Genomic DNA, 13,147 nt, shown 5'->3' with positions numbered 1-13,147 from the left:
ATGTATAACTGAATGACTTTCCTGTACACCAGAAACTAACACAACATTGTAAATCAAGTATACTTTAATAATAAATAAATAAATAAATAAAACCACTCTAATATATAACAGTATACCTTAAAATGTATCCCAGTGGGATTATCTATTTGATTAATGATACTTAAAGCACTAATTTTATATTTAACATAAGGAATGTGATTGAATGATTCATTTATGTATTAAACTTGTATTTATTGAATATTTAATAAGTGTATGGTTGTGAGCCAAGGGATACAAAGGTATTTAACACTTAAGTCTCCTCCAAAAGTTTACAATCTACTAGATGAAATAAGTGCATAGCACAAAAATAACTAAATATGATTCTATATCAGAATCAGTCTGTTTCTTTAAAAAGACAGCTTACTAAGTTCACCTAACTCTCAGCTTGAGGAGTTTAACTGAAATTAGCTAAGGTTTGACTCAGGTATCCGGTATAAAAAGGGCCACTCAGAAGCTCTGGATACCAGGAAAGATTCCGGAGGTTGCACAGAGAGCTGTAGTGTTGAAAGGAATCCTTTGACTTCAAAATGAAGTCAGAATCTTTTGACTGCCCTGAAAGAAGCTGTGTGAAAGCCAATGAAGAAAATGACTAAATCATTCTTGATTTTTGGCTTTAGAGCAAGGCATACATGGAAAAGAAGCAGGAACATCAGATTTACAATGGCATGTTAATCATTTGGAGAACGCGCTGGTCAATGGATAGAGAATCCGTTACAGGAGATGTGTCATATGAAGTCAGAACAGAAAGTAAGAAAGAGGGGACACATGCTGAGCACTGGCAGGGTGGGCGAGAGTCACCACGGAGAAGGTGTCTCAATGAGTTGGGTCCCAAGTTTAAACATCTCTGGGAAGGGCCCTGGTCAGTCACCCTGGTCAGATGTTGCCCTTGGACCAGTCAACTGGGGCCATAGGGGGAGGGGTATGTCATATAAAATAGCTGATGATTCTGTGGTAGCCGTGCAGGGAAGGTAACGATGTGGATCATGTACTATCAGAGGGTGGGGGGGCTGGGGAGGAGTAGGACAGACAAAAACATGTGTTCAGTATGCCTGCCTTTAGCTGGAGAGATTTCAGTAGCTCAACTTCAACGTCCTGCCACTCAGCACTGTGTTACTCTTGTTGCTTCTGTGACTCGGATATTAAGCCCCAGTTCTAAAAGTGAGTGAGGATGAGAAAACAAATCCCCACCCAGACTGCTGAAACTAATTATCGTTCTTCACCCTGCACCATGTGAGTCCCCACTTGTGTAACCTGCCCCAGTAACTCGGTCTTTCTAGGACTGGACTTCTTGGGGCAGAGGTCCTTATTCTGAACCTGGACCTATGTCCCCAGCTTCACTATCTGCTGAGAGACTTTCCTTATGTCAACACACGACCTCTTGCCTTTTCCTGGATCCCCAGCGGCCATACTTTCAGCTCCACGTCTGCCCCCTTCCTGCTGCAGTTAACTGAGTCTTGATCACTACCTAACCAAGGCTGCTTTCAAGATCGAGCTCAGTGTGAGGGCTTTGCAGGATTTGGTGAGGGTGACGCGATATGAGACTGAGTCAGTGTTCCTGGAGGCATCTGGCGCCAGAACTGTCGGGTGGGGGGCAGGTGGCCCCGAAAGACCATCGAGGGAGTTCTTACATTTTTCCTGCTTTCCTTGCCTCTCCATACAGAGGCATAGGGAATTTGAATGGGCTGGAGTGGCTGGGTGAGGGGGTGTACGAAAAAGAAATCTTTTTTGACCCACCTCCTAGAGTAATGGAAACAAATGAGACCTAATGAAACTTAAAAGCTTCTGCACAGCAAAGGAAACCATAAACAAGACGAAAAGACAACCCTCAGAATGGGAGAAAATATTTGCAAACGAAGCAATGGACAAGAGATTAATCTCCAAAATATACAAACAGCTCTTGTAGCTTGATATCAAAAAAACAAGCAACCCAATCAAAAAATGGGCAGAAGACCTAAATAGACATTTCTCCAAAGAAGACATACAGATGGCCAAGAAGCTCATGAAAAGATGCTCAACATCGTTAATTGCTACAGAAATGCAAATGACATATCACCTCACACCAGTCAGAATGGCCATCATCAAAAAATCTACAAACAGGGCTTCCCTGGTGGCACAGCGGTTAAGAATCTGCCTGCTAATGCAGGGGACACGGGTTCGAGCCCTGGTCTGGGAAGATCCCACATGCCGCGGAGCAACTAAGCCCGTGTGCCACAACTACTGAGCCTGCACTCTAGAGCCTGTGAGCCACAACTAGTGAGCCTGCGTGCCACAACTACTGAAGCCTGCAAGCCTAGAGCCCATGTTCCACAACAAGAGAGACACCGCAATGAGAAGCCCACATACTAAAATGAAGAGTAGTCCCTGCTCTCCGCAACTAGAGAAGAGCCCACGCGCAGCAACAAAGACCCAACACAGCCAAAAATAAAATAAAATAATAATAATTTAAAAAATCTACAAACAATAAATGCTGGAGAGGGTGTGGAGAAAAGGGAACCCTCTTGCACTGTTGGTGGGAATGTAAATGCATACAGCCACTACAGAGAACGGTATGGAGGTTCCTTAAAAAACTAAAAATAGAACTACCATATGACCCAGCAATTCCACTACTGGGCATATACCCTGAGAAAACCATAATTCAAAAAGACACATGCACCCTGATGTTCATTGCAGCACTGTTTACAATAACCAGGTCATGGAAGCAACCTCAATGTCCACTGACAGATGAATGGATAAAGAAGATGTGGTACATATATACAATGGAATATTACTCAGTCATAAAAAGGAACGCTATTGGGTCATTTGTAGAGACGTAGATGGACCAAGAGGGTGTTATACAGAGTGCAGTAAGTTGGAAAGAGAAAAACAAATATCGTATATTAATGCATATGTGTGGAATCTAGAAAAATGATACAGATGAACCTGTTTCCATAGCAGAAACAGAGACACAGACATAGAGAACAAACGTATGGACACCAAGCGGGGAAAGGGAGGGCGGGATGAACTGGCAGACTGGGATTGACATATATACACTAATATGTATAAAATAGATAACTAATGAGAACCTGCTGTATAGCACAGGGAACATTACTTAGTGCTCTGTAGTGACCTAAATGGGAAGGAAATTCAAAAAAGAGAGGATATATGTATACATACGACTGATTCACTTTGCTGTGCAGTAGAAACTAACACAACATTGTAAAACAACTATACCCCAATTAAAAACAAAAATCAAGACTTGACAGCTTCAAACACCAGAATAACAAAATCATACTGTGGATCCTGCCATAGATATTTGGCTAGTTTGTGGGAATGCTTGAAAACTACATGCAACATGCAAATCACATGACAACCAACAGACGGCCCTCCAGTGCTGTCCATTTTCCTGATGGGATCCTTCAGAAACCTCCATGGGGGTCTGTGCCATCTCCTGCTCTTCCAAGGGGATCACAGGATGAAAGAGGGTCATGAATGAAGCTTTTCAGTAGACTGACAGTGTGAACCACTTCCTGGACCACTGAAACCCCCTCTCCAAGGATGTGAAAAGACAGCCCAGCATCCATACTGTTTCCAGGACTCCTGGAGATGACTTCTGAGACAGAGGCCAAACCACAGTGCTCAAGTGGTGGTGTCAGAAAAGGTTTCCCCTACCCTCTAGAGGGTGAAGAAATGTTTAAAACATCCAGTTTTTAAAACTCCAGGAATCTGAGACAATGATCTCCAATCCCTGGTCTTAGAAAGAATCACTAGACTTAAAAACAACAACAACAAACCCCTAAATGTCAAAAGGAAGGGGTGGTAGAGATAGTGCTAAAGCCCTAGATATTTCTTTGTTCTTTTTGTTCTGAGTGTAGATAGCCAACTGCCGAGTTTTGGTGGCTACAATGGAAGAAGGAAGAAGGTGGGTCTTGAAGGCAGTCCACCTGGGAGGGATCCCAGCTGGGCCCTTTCTTAGCTGTGTGAGCTTGGACAATTTATATAACCTCTTAAGCTTTAATGTCCTTATCTGGAAAATGGACATAATAGAATCTGCCTGATGTGAAAACTTAAATGAAAGAATGCACGCAAACCCTTAGTTCACTGCTTGGCACACAGAAGAATCTAAGGAGGACACGTGTTCTGTGAAAGGGAGAGGGTAGGAGGTGGAACGGGATGAAAGCAGGTATCTTAGGAAGGTGTCGCGATTGGGCCAAACCCACGGACAGCAAAGCTCCCTGAGGTTCTGACTTTGTCCTACTTGTCCTTGAAACTCCAACACCCAGCACGGGCCTTGTACAGAGCTGGCACTCAAGAAATGTTTGTTAGACTGAATGGAGCCCTAGCTGGGCCTGAGTCAGGGAGAGGTTTGCAGAAGGGGAAGGAAGGCAGGTGAGAGAGAAAAGGACACAGAGTGACAAAGCCTGAATGATGGAGAGTCCAGATGATAAACGCTAACTTTGTCCTGTCTTTAGAGTCCCCATAAAATTAATGGACTTGAGATGGAATTGTTTCAAAAGTGTTTGGGGAGCCAGATGGGAAGCTTATGTCATTGTGTTCCCTTGCGAGCTCAAAATAATGGGTCGCGTTCCTGCCTGCGGGGGAAGGTAGGCATCCTCCACCTCTCTCTGTCCATCACTGCTGAAATGGAGCCTTCCCATCCTCTCTGCAGATGCCTTTTGGAAATGCTACCTGCTCTGCGAGGCTGTCCTGGGCAGCTGGGGAGTGGGGCAGGTGGGGGGAAAGTGCTGTGAGGTGGAGCCAGGCAGGGAGAACTAGACGTTCCAGCCTCACAACAAAAGACACATCCCACATCCCCTACGGGACGTGAACGCAGCACCAAAAGCTAACCAAGTTCTCAGGCTGGGCGCCTGGGCGTATTTTAGGTCTTAGCTGCACAGGAAAGCTGTCAGAAAACTGTGAACTGCTCTGCAAATATAGCGATTTGTTAGTTAATAGTGTGGGGAGAAGAAAATAACACCAGACCAAGAGATACAACAGGGTCCTTCCACCGCTTTGCAGCTCACCCCGTGTCAGACGGGGCCACCAACCTCTTTGGACCTGAGTGCTTCACCGACAGAACAAGGATAGCTTCCTCGAGCCCACCTGGGTCAAAGTGACCCCGTGCTTTTCTGTGCTCCAAGCCACGTAGCCCAGATTTTTATGTGACATGTATTTTGCTCTCTCTGGCGTGAGATTTTTTTTGATATTTCAGTTAATTGTTGGTATAGCTCTTGACTCGGCCAATTATAAGCTCCCTGAAGGCTGGGATTGGTGGGAAACGCAGTCAAGAATTATTCATTTTCAAGCATCCACTTAATCAGCATTGACTGAGTCCACCAAGCACTGTGCTAAACTCTAAGATGATAGTGCTGAGCTACTCAGGTACCATCCCCGCACTGGGAGAGTGCTTCTTCTGCCGGGGGGGAAAAGGGGTATTCATGATAAACTAGAACAGACCAAGAAAAACAGAGGCGGAGCTCCCGCGTCACAAAACTCCAGGGGGCAGATGCATACAGAGCACAGCGTGAGTGATGTCCCTCAGATTGCGCAGGGCAGCAGCCCGGGTGTCACCACATTCCAGGGGTCTGGCCTGATGCCTGATGCTGTAAAGGTTTGTTAAAGAACAAAAGAGGATTAAATGAGGGGTCTTCCCCAGTGTGGTGACGGCTTTTAATGTCTGACTGTATCCATTTGTCTTTCTGCACACGCCTCCTGGCCCCTGTGACTAAATCTGCCCAGTGTAATGCCAGCAGAAGTGCCAGGATTCACTTTTTGGGCTGGCGGGGCGGGGTGGGTGGGCGGTGCCTGACCCCCTCCAGCTGTTTCTTTTCCTGCTGCGGTGACCAAGGCAGCTATAAGATGATGGATTCTATCACCCTGAACCCCTGAGAGATTCTGTGGAGCAGGGCAGAGCAGTCCCTCATTGGCTAAGAAGCATTGATTAAAAGAAGCCTTTGTTATGTTAAGCCACTGAGACAGTGAGGTCTTTTGGCACCCTGGCATAGACTGATCTATTCTGACTGATGCTCTCACTTTCCTGTGAGTTGGGTCATGGGGCCGTTTATAGGACCAAGCACAGAGGTGATCAGTAAGTGTTAAAAAAAAGAACTGAGAGGTGGAAGAGGAATGTACATTGATTAATAAGTATTATCAGTGCCTTTTCCCTCTGCTGGAATTCCTCAGCTCTTAGGAAATGTGCTCTGTGGGCCCTAGGCCCCGGACACAATGGCTGGATTGTTCATTTCCAATAGGTGGGTTTCCTTTTACCCGCAAGGCCCTCTCTGTGGTAGGTAAGGTAATGCTGCCTTTTCCACATAGAAAAAAGCACACCAGCTTCTTTCCATTGATGCAAACAATCTGGAGGAAGGACGTAATGGAGGAAAACTCCAGGCCCCCAGAGTTGGAGCAGTTGGGGTCTTTGCCTACCCAAGCCCCCCCAGTGTGGCTCACACAAAACAGAGATGCTTGCAGCTGTGCCGTGACCAGAGCCAGAGGTAAGGACCAAAACACTCCATCCCCACTGCCACAGACCCACTTCCTTAGACCAGGGGTTCTCAAACTCTGGAGTGTACTCAAATCACCTGGAGCGCTTGTTCAAACACAGACTGTCAACCCTCATTCCCAGAGTTTGTGATGCAGGGCTCTGGGGTGGGGCCTGAGAATTTGCATTTCTAACAAGCTCCCCAGTGATGCTGATGCTGGCCCAGGGAATATATTTTGAGAAACCATTGCCTTAGATGGATGTTCTGCCTCTCAAAGTCAAGGATAAAAGCAATACCTTTGAAATTAGCCCTATAACCTGCTATTAGCCTTAATGATACAGAAGGAAGGAACTCTTTTTTTTTTTTTTTTTCCAGATTACCCAGTTCAGTAGAGAGGAAAGGATGAAGAAAAGATAAGTTTCAGGGAGGAGAAGGCCTGGGAAAGAATCCAATTTGAGGACTGTTGTCCAGAGGGGAGGGCTGATGGGTGTCACAAAGGAAGGTCCTGGGATGAGAGCCAGAAGGAACCTGGGTGCTGAGGTAGCCAGAGAAAGACAAGTTTGACAGCTGATCGTTGGGTAGTGAAAAAGAGCACTGGATTTGCAGTCTGAAAACCTGCATTTCTCTCCCATAAGGCCTTGCAGCTACTGGCAAGAGCCAAGATAAAACCACTCTGAATTCAGTCAAAGCTGATCTAACAGCTCTCATGGGCAGAGACTGCCAGTTTTCTAGGTGGGTAAGCCCAGTCCATGGCCCTATGCCCAGTGCACTATTTGTACTGGGCCTGAGACCCAGGGCAGGAAGCCACCAGGCACTGCCGAGCACTCCGGCAACCTCCTGCTGATTTATCCATGCTCCCGGCAGGACTGTGCTGTGCCACGGGTTAGCGTGGGCGGCCGTGACTCACCCAGCCTCGTGGGGAAGCAGATGCTGCAACTGCAACCAGCGCTGCCACGGAAACAGGCTAAATCAATCTCAGATCCCTGTAGGGGCAGAGAACAAGCCACCTGCCGCCAGGGAGCTGGGGCTGCTCCGGTGGTGTTCTGGGTTCAGACACCAAATTGGTGAGCACAGCCCGAGCTGTGCTGGTCACGGAGCTGGCTGGAGAGCCAGGTCGGGGTCAGCAGCAAAGAAGCTGGTGCAGCGACTAGACCATGTGACAAGGGGCGGACAGACTCCCCACCCCTGCTGCCTGTGTCTGATGACGGAAGCAGGGTTGGGGGGGTGGGGGGGTGGGGGACAGAGGGCCCTGGATGGACCAGTTCACGCAGATCCTGTCCCTAAATCTGTGGGATGTCTGCGCTGCTTCGGGGGGGGTGGGGGGGACAAGAGATGTGGACCTGACTGACCCTTGACTCTCTCTCTGCTCTCAGCTTTGCTAAGACCCAACTCCTATGAAGTTGCTCCCTCACCAGATGATGTGACCACAAATACACCCCCAAGAAGATGAGGAAACGGAGGCCAATGACCTAAGCAAAGTCCCACAGTTTTCTGAGGCAGTCAGGCTGGGCTCCCGATATCCTGAGCACCAATCCTTCATCATTTGCCACTAGACACTGCATCCCAAGGAAAGAATTCGATGGGCCTTGCAGGATTTGCTTTGCCTTCAATATCTGCTCTCCGGGGCAGTGGGTGGTGCCATTAATAACATACTCTGCTCTTCCCAAGAGCTACAGTGAGTCTTTAGCCAGCTTTCCCCACCTTCATCAACTCCTAAGCCAGGCAATGAGTTTCCACTGGCTCCACCAACCAGACAGAGGAAACCTCAAGAGTCTCCAGGTTCGCCCAATATCCCATCATTATGGCATCATGGGAACAGAGCCAGAAGTGGGCCCCTGGGGTCTTCAGGCCAGCCCTCCCTGGGTTGGGGGGGGGTGCGGTGAATGTCTACACTCAGCAGTCCCTCCTGGGGACTCCTGGGCCATTTCCCTAGTTGTCGCCTCTAGGGATTCCCAGCCGAGGCTCACAGCCGGCTGTGGTGGCTTCAGCACATCTTCAAGCCCTGAGGTCCCCAGGTCCCGGGCAGCGTCTCCCCAGCCCCACTGCAGCCACTTCAGACCTTCTGCTTCCTCAAGCCCCTCGCCTGCAGAGGGTGCTGTGAGGGACCTTCCCCTTCCATTTCAGGGGTGGGGTGAAGGCTACCCGGTGGGTCTCTACCTCCTTCCTGCCTTCCTCCTCCCTTGTCCTGTTTAAGGAAAATCCCTTCTGCCTTCAGGATCCCTTCCCCGCCCTCGCTGTGTCTTTGATCCATTAACTATCTTTCTTCTAATGATTCAACTTTGGCTTTTCTGTGAGCTCCCCCTCCTCAGTCTATAATCACGTTTCTGTCTCTCCTACATGAAAACAGCTAAACCAAACATGTGTTCCACTCTGGCTACTCTCCTTCCCTAACCACAAAGCTTCTTCTCAGAGCAGCACTTTTTCTCTCTCCTCTCTTACCACCCAAGGGGTCCAAATGTCTCTCTGTGCTGCCTGGCATCTCTGCTTCCTCCCCGGCTCAGTCCCCCCCACTGGCTGGCATCCACCATGGGCACATCAACACCTGGGGCTGTCTCAGATGTTCCCAACATGTCTAGTCCCCGGGGCGCCAGAGCGGGCTGGGCTTCAAGCAGGGGAGGAGGGGAGGGCCCCCTGACCCCCAGCTGCACGTCTTCTCTTGAGCCCCAGCGCAGCTGTACTTGTGTTCAAGGTTTCCTCAACGGTCTCCTTCAGCTCCAACTCTGCCCTCCCTACCTAAGCCCCACTGCCACGTTGGGCGATTCACCAGCTCCCACGGGACCGGTCAAAAGGAAGGATGTCAAATAAGCCCTTTATCTCCTCTGGCCTTTCCCCTACCCAAAATATTTTATTCTCCCCAAGTTACAGAAGAAAATCTCCCTTGCATGGAGGGTGGGCAGCAGAGACCGGAGGGTGCGTACGGTGGGGAGGAGAGGACCAGGCTCCTGCAGGGGCGCTGATGGCAGGAGCTGTCTGTCCAGCCACCCTGAGTCACTTCTTGTGGAATGGGAGAGAATCCTCCCAAAAGGACCATTAGGGAGTGGAAGGAGAGGGTCTGATTCTCAGTCTTGGAGCCGAGGGGTAGGCTTTGAAAGATGTGAAAGATAACTTTTCCTTTGATCAGAGTTTATAGCTAAGAACCACCAGGAAAGAAGGGTGGGCTTGACTCCCGGGGAGGCCCCCGCTTGTACCAGACGTGCAGGGTCTGATTTCACGGTGGAGGACACCTGGCCTCCCTGTCTGAGCGCTCGCGTCTCCTTGAGGGGCCCGTCTCACCATCGGCCTCCTCCCTTGGGAGCATGCGGTCCAGCCAGAGGAGCCTGGGCTCTAGGGGTCCTGAGAGCCGGGTCAGCCCACAGCGGGGACCTGAGCAGAGAGTGCCTGTGCTGTCGGTGCACTGGCCAGACTCCATCCAGGTGCTGCCCGCAATGGCAAGGTCACTCTGTGACGCCAGAGCCCAGGTGGTCAGCTGGCTCTCCCCTGGCTCTTGGGGCCCACCTCCCGTCCCTGAACCTGGCCTGGCTTCTGGGAAATGCGCAGAACGGCCAACGTACTTACAGCCTCACTGTAGATTCTTCCCAAAGCCCTTTGATATCCACCAAAATGTAGCCGCTCGCATTTCAAAGGGACCTTACAGCCCAGGGTTCAGCACCCCTCATGCAGGACTTCAGTCAGCTGATCCACCTGCCTGTCTTGAGTGGTTCCCAGAACAGAAGGCTCTCTGCTTGATTAGGTGGCCTATAGGAGGCACTTTGGTTAATGGAAATTGCTGCTTGATTTTGACCTAAAATCTGCCCCCTTGTGACTTCCACCCACCTGGTTCTGTTCTCTGGTCCTTGGAAGAAAATATCTCCTCAGTCATCTAATTGGTCTCACAGTAGCCAGAGGAGGTGAGGATGGAACTATTGGCCTCTTTTATAGAAAGTGCATGACTGGGGAGGTTAAGGAGCTTTGAAAAAGCTACAGGTGGAATTGGACATAGAATCCAAGTGTCTTAATTTCCCAGACCAGTTCTCCTGCCATTACTCTGCATTTCTTAATCTTTGCCCATTATTGTTGAGTACCTACTGTGTGTACCTGGAATACCAGGTAAGGGTTGGAGGCATGGGACACCTGGAGCCTCTCTCCAGCGTCATTGATTCCAGCTCAGAGGACACACACACACACACACACACACACACACGATTCAAAACACCTGCTCAGCCAGCAGATTGGGTGGCCTCACCTTCACCCTCTGAAGTTCAGCCTAGAAAATCAGCCTTCTTCCTTACTTTCGGCTGCTCCCCCCACCAGCACAGGCTGACAGGTAGGAAAGGGAAAATGTAGAGAAGATGATTTTAACCACGGAAGAGCCTGAACTTGAGAGGAAGAAGGAAGGCCTGAAGAGGAGTTTGAAAATGATAGCTGTCAACACTAGGCTTGGAAAGACGGCGGCACAGAGAGCTCGTGGGTGGGTGGGTGGGAGGGATGCTCACCGGTGCCAAAGCTCAGTCGTGTGGCAGCAGGGAAGGAGGGACGCAGGGCCGGGGCTGCCAGAACTGCAAACCAGAACCGCCAAGGCCTGGTCTCAACGAAGGCAGGCCCTAACAACTTCCCAGGACCTGGATAATTGGGCCAGGCTCCACCCCCGAGATGTGCTTTCATCTTTCTTAAAGGCACAGTGCCCTGATTCGGTGTCCGCTGAGTATCCAGCAACAGCACTAGCGCTCGGTACTCTAGGCTTCAATTTCTCTCCCTTGGACGGCAGCACTTATTCTACCGAATCATTTAGGCACAGAGAGACCCAGGCTCTGCTCTCTGCAGCTTGGGGATGCAAAAGCTGACCAGAGAGGGAAAACCCAGGGTTTTGACTTTAACTGTGCCCATTGCTCGACAGTCCCTGAGCCCTGGGGGACGAAGTCCTGTAAAAGGACAGCAGCCCTCACTCCTTAATCTGGCAAAGTGGAGGAAAGAGCTGCCCCCCTCAACATGGGCAGATAAAACTCTCCTTCTCAAACCCAGGCACCTTGCTAAGGGGCAGATTGCTTCCGTGGGGCTGGGCCTGGAATTCTGCATTTCCAACCTGCTCCTGGTCGAGGTCGATGTTGTTGGTGCCCGAGTACTTGCATCCTTTGGGAGAAAACCTCTACAGGGTAAGGCAGGGTGGACTGAAAGAGGAAGCGTTTGGGCCGTTTCAAAGAGCTCTGGTAATCAAAAGAACTTCCGTAGAGTCCCTGGGGTGAAAGCCAAGTTACTGAGAGCTGAGGATGGGGGTGGCAGCTGGGGGAGGGAGAGCAGATGTCACAGGGTGTGGGACTCCTCATCAAGTGACAGTAAGCTGCCCACCTCCCGTCACCTGCCCTCCTCAGGATGTCAGAGGATGTGCTTCTCAGAGGAGCTCTCTGGATAAAGATGCATCAGTGTTCATGGGGGGACGACAGGAGTGTGGAAGCCTGGCCCACTCAGTCCTGCCCAGTCTTGCCTTGAGCTCCTCCCAGCATCAAGCAGGCTGCACCTCCTGGGCCTGGGGCGTCGTGGCCTGTCCCCTCTGCTCACTGGGTGTTCCTGGCTCCTTAGGGGCTTTCCACACTTTCCTCCCCTCTCTCTTCCACCCTATCCCGCGTCTTCTCATCCTCCCCATGACCTCAGAGAACACGCTGACCTAAAGCAGAGGCTCATGTGTTTCCCTGCTCAACACCATCCAATGGCCCTCACGTTACTCAGACCCTTACAATGGCTCCCGATGCCTCGCGTGACTCACCACCCATTTCTCTCAGCGCTCGTCTCCCTCCCTCCGTCTCTGCCTCACAGAGGCCTCCTTGCTTTTCCTCACACACACCATGCAGGCTCCCGACTTACGGCCTTTACGCAGTTGTGTGTGGTTAATTCCTTCATCTCCTTTACATCTTTGCTTAGAAAACTTGTACACAGATGTTCACAGCAGCACTGTTCGCAACTGCTGAAAAGTGGAAGCAACCCAAGTGTCCATCAACAGGGGAGTGGATAAAGAAGATGTGATGAGTCCACAGAGTGGAATACCATGAGGCATAGAGGGGCCTGGGGTACCAACACGTGCTCCAACGTGGACGCACCTTGAGAACATTGTTACCTGAAAGAAGCCAGTCACAAAGGTCCAGATGTTGTGCCATTTCATTTATATGAAATGTTCAGAATAGATCTACGGAGACAGAAAGTAGATTGGTTGCCTACAGTTGGAGGGAGGGAGGAATGGGTACAGAGTGGGTACAGCCAGGGGGCACAGCTAGTGGGTACAGAGTTTCAATCTGGGTGATGAAATGTTCTAAAGCTGATTGAGGTAGTGGTTGTGCAAATCTGTGAATATACTGAAAACCATTTAGTTGTACATTTTAAATGGGAGTGTAATAGGGAAGAAACTTTGTACTCTAGTACAAGTTAATCACTACAGGGATGTTGCCTATAAGCTTAAATTATGTATAATGGTTCATCTCTGGGAACCCTGCCTCCCAGGTAATGAGCATTAAGTTAAAATACCTTTGTTTAGCTCACAGGGAAACATCCTGACCAGGCTCACCTGTGAATGGCTGCAGGAAGGAAGAAATTAACACATCCCCTCCAAGTCTGGCCAGAACCAGGACTTTCCCCTTTCCCCTTTTAGTATAAAAGAAGCCTGAATTCTAACTTGGGGAAGATGG

General features: G+C 49.7%; 1 protein-coding gene across 1 annotated transcript in view; it reads right to left on the bottom strand.

Moving 5' to 3' along the window:
- The window catches only part of LOC308613799 (uncharacterized protein), a 366,445-nt gene extending 355,387 nt beyond the window's left edge, over positions 1-11,058 (bottom strand). Inside the window, exon 1 of the transcript XR_014015317.1 lies at positions 10,970-11,058. The gene's annotated coding sequence lies outside the window, so the exon portion shown is untranslated. The remainder of the gene's footprint in view (positions 1-10,969) is intronic.
- Positions 11,059-13,147: the final 2,089 nt, after the last annotated feature.

The sequence above is a fragment of the Mesoplodon bidens genome, assembly GCF_964165515.1.
Source record: "Mesoplodon bidens genome assembly, chromosome: 3".
Lineage (NCBI taxonomy): Eukaryota > Metazoa > Chordata > Mammalia > Artiodactyla > Ziphiidae > Mesoplodon > Mesoplodon bidens.
This window is presented reverse-complemented; position numbering and strand designations above follow the sequence as displayed.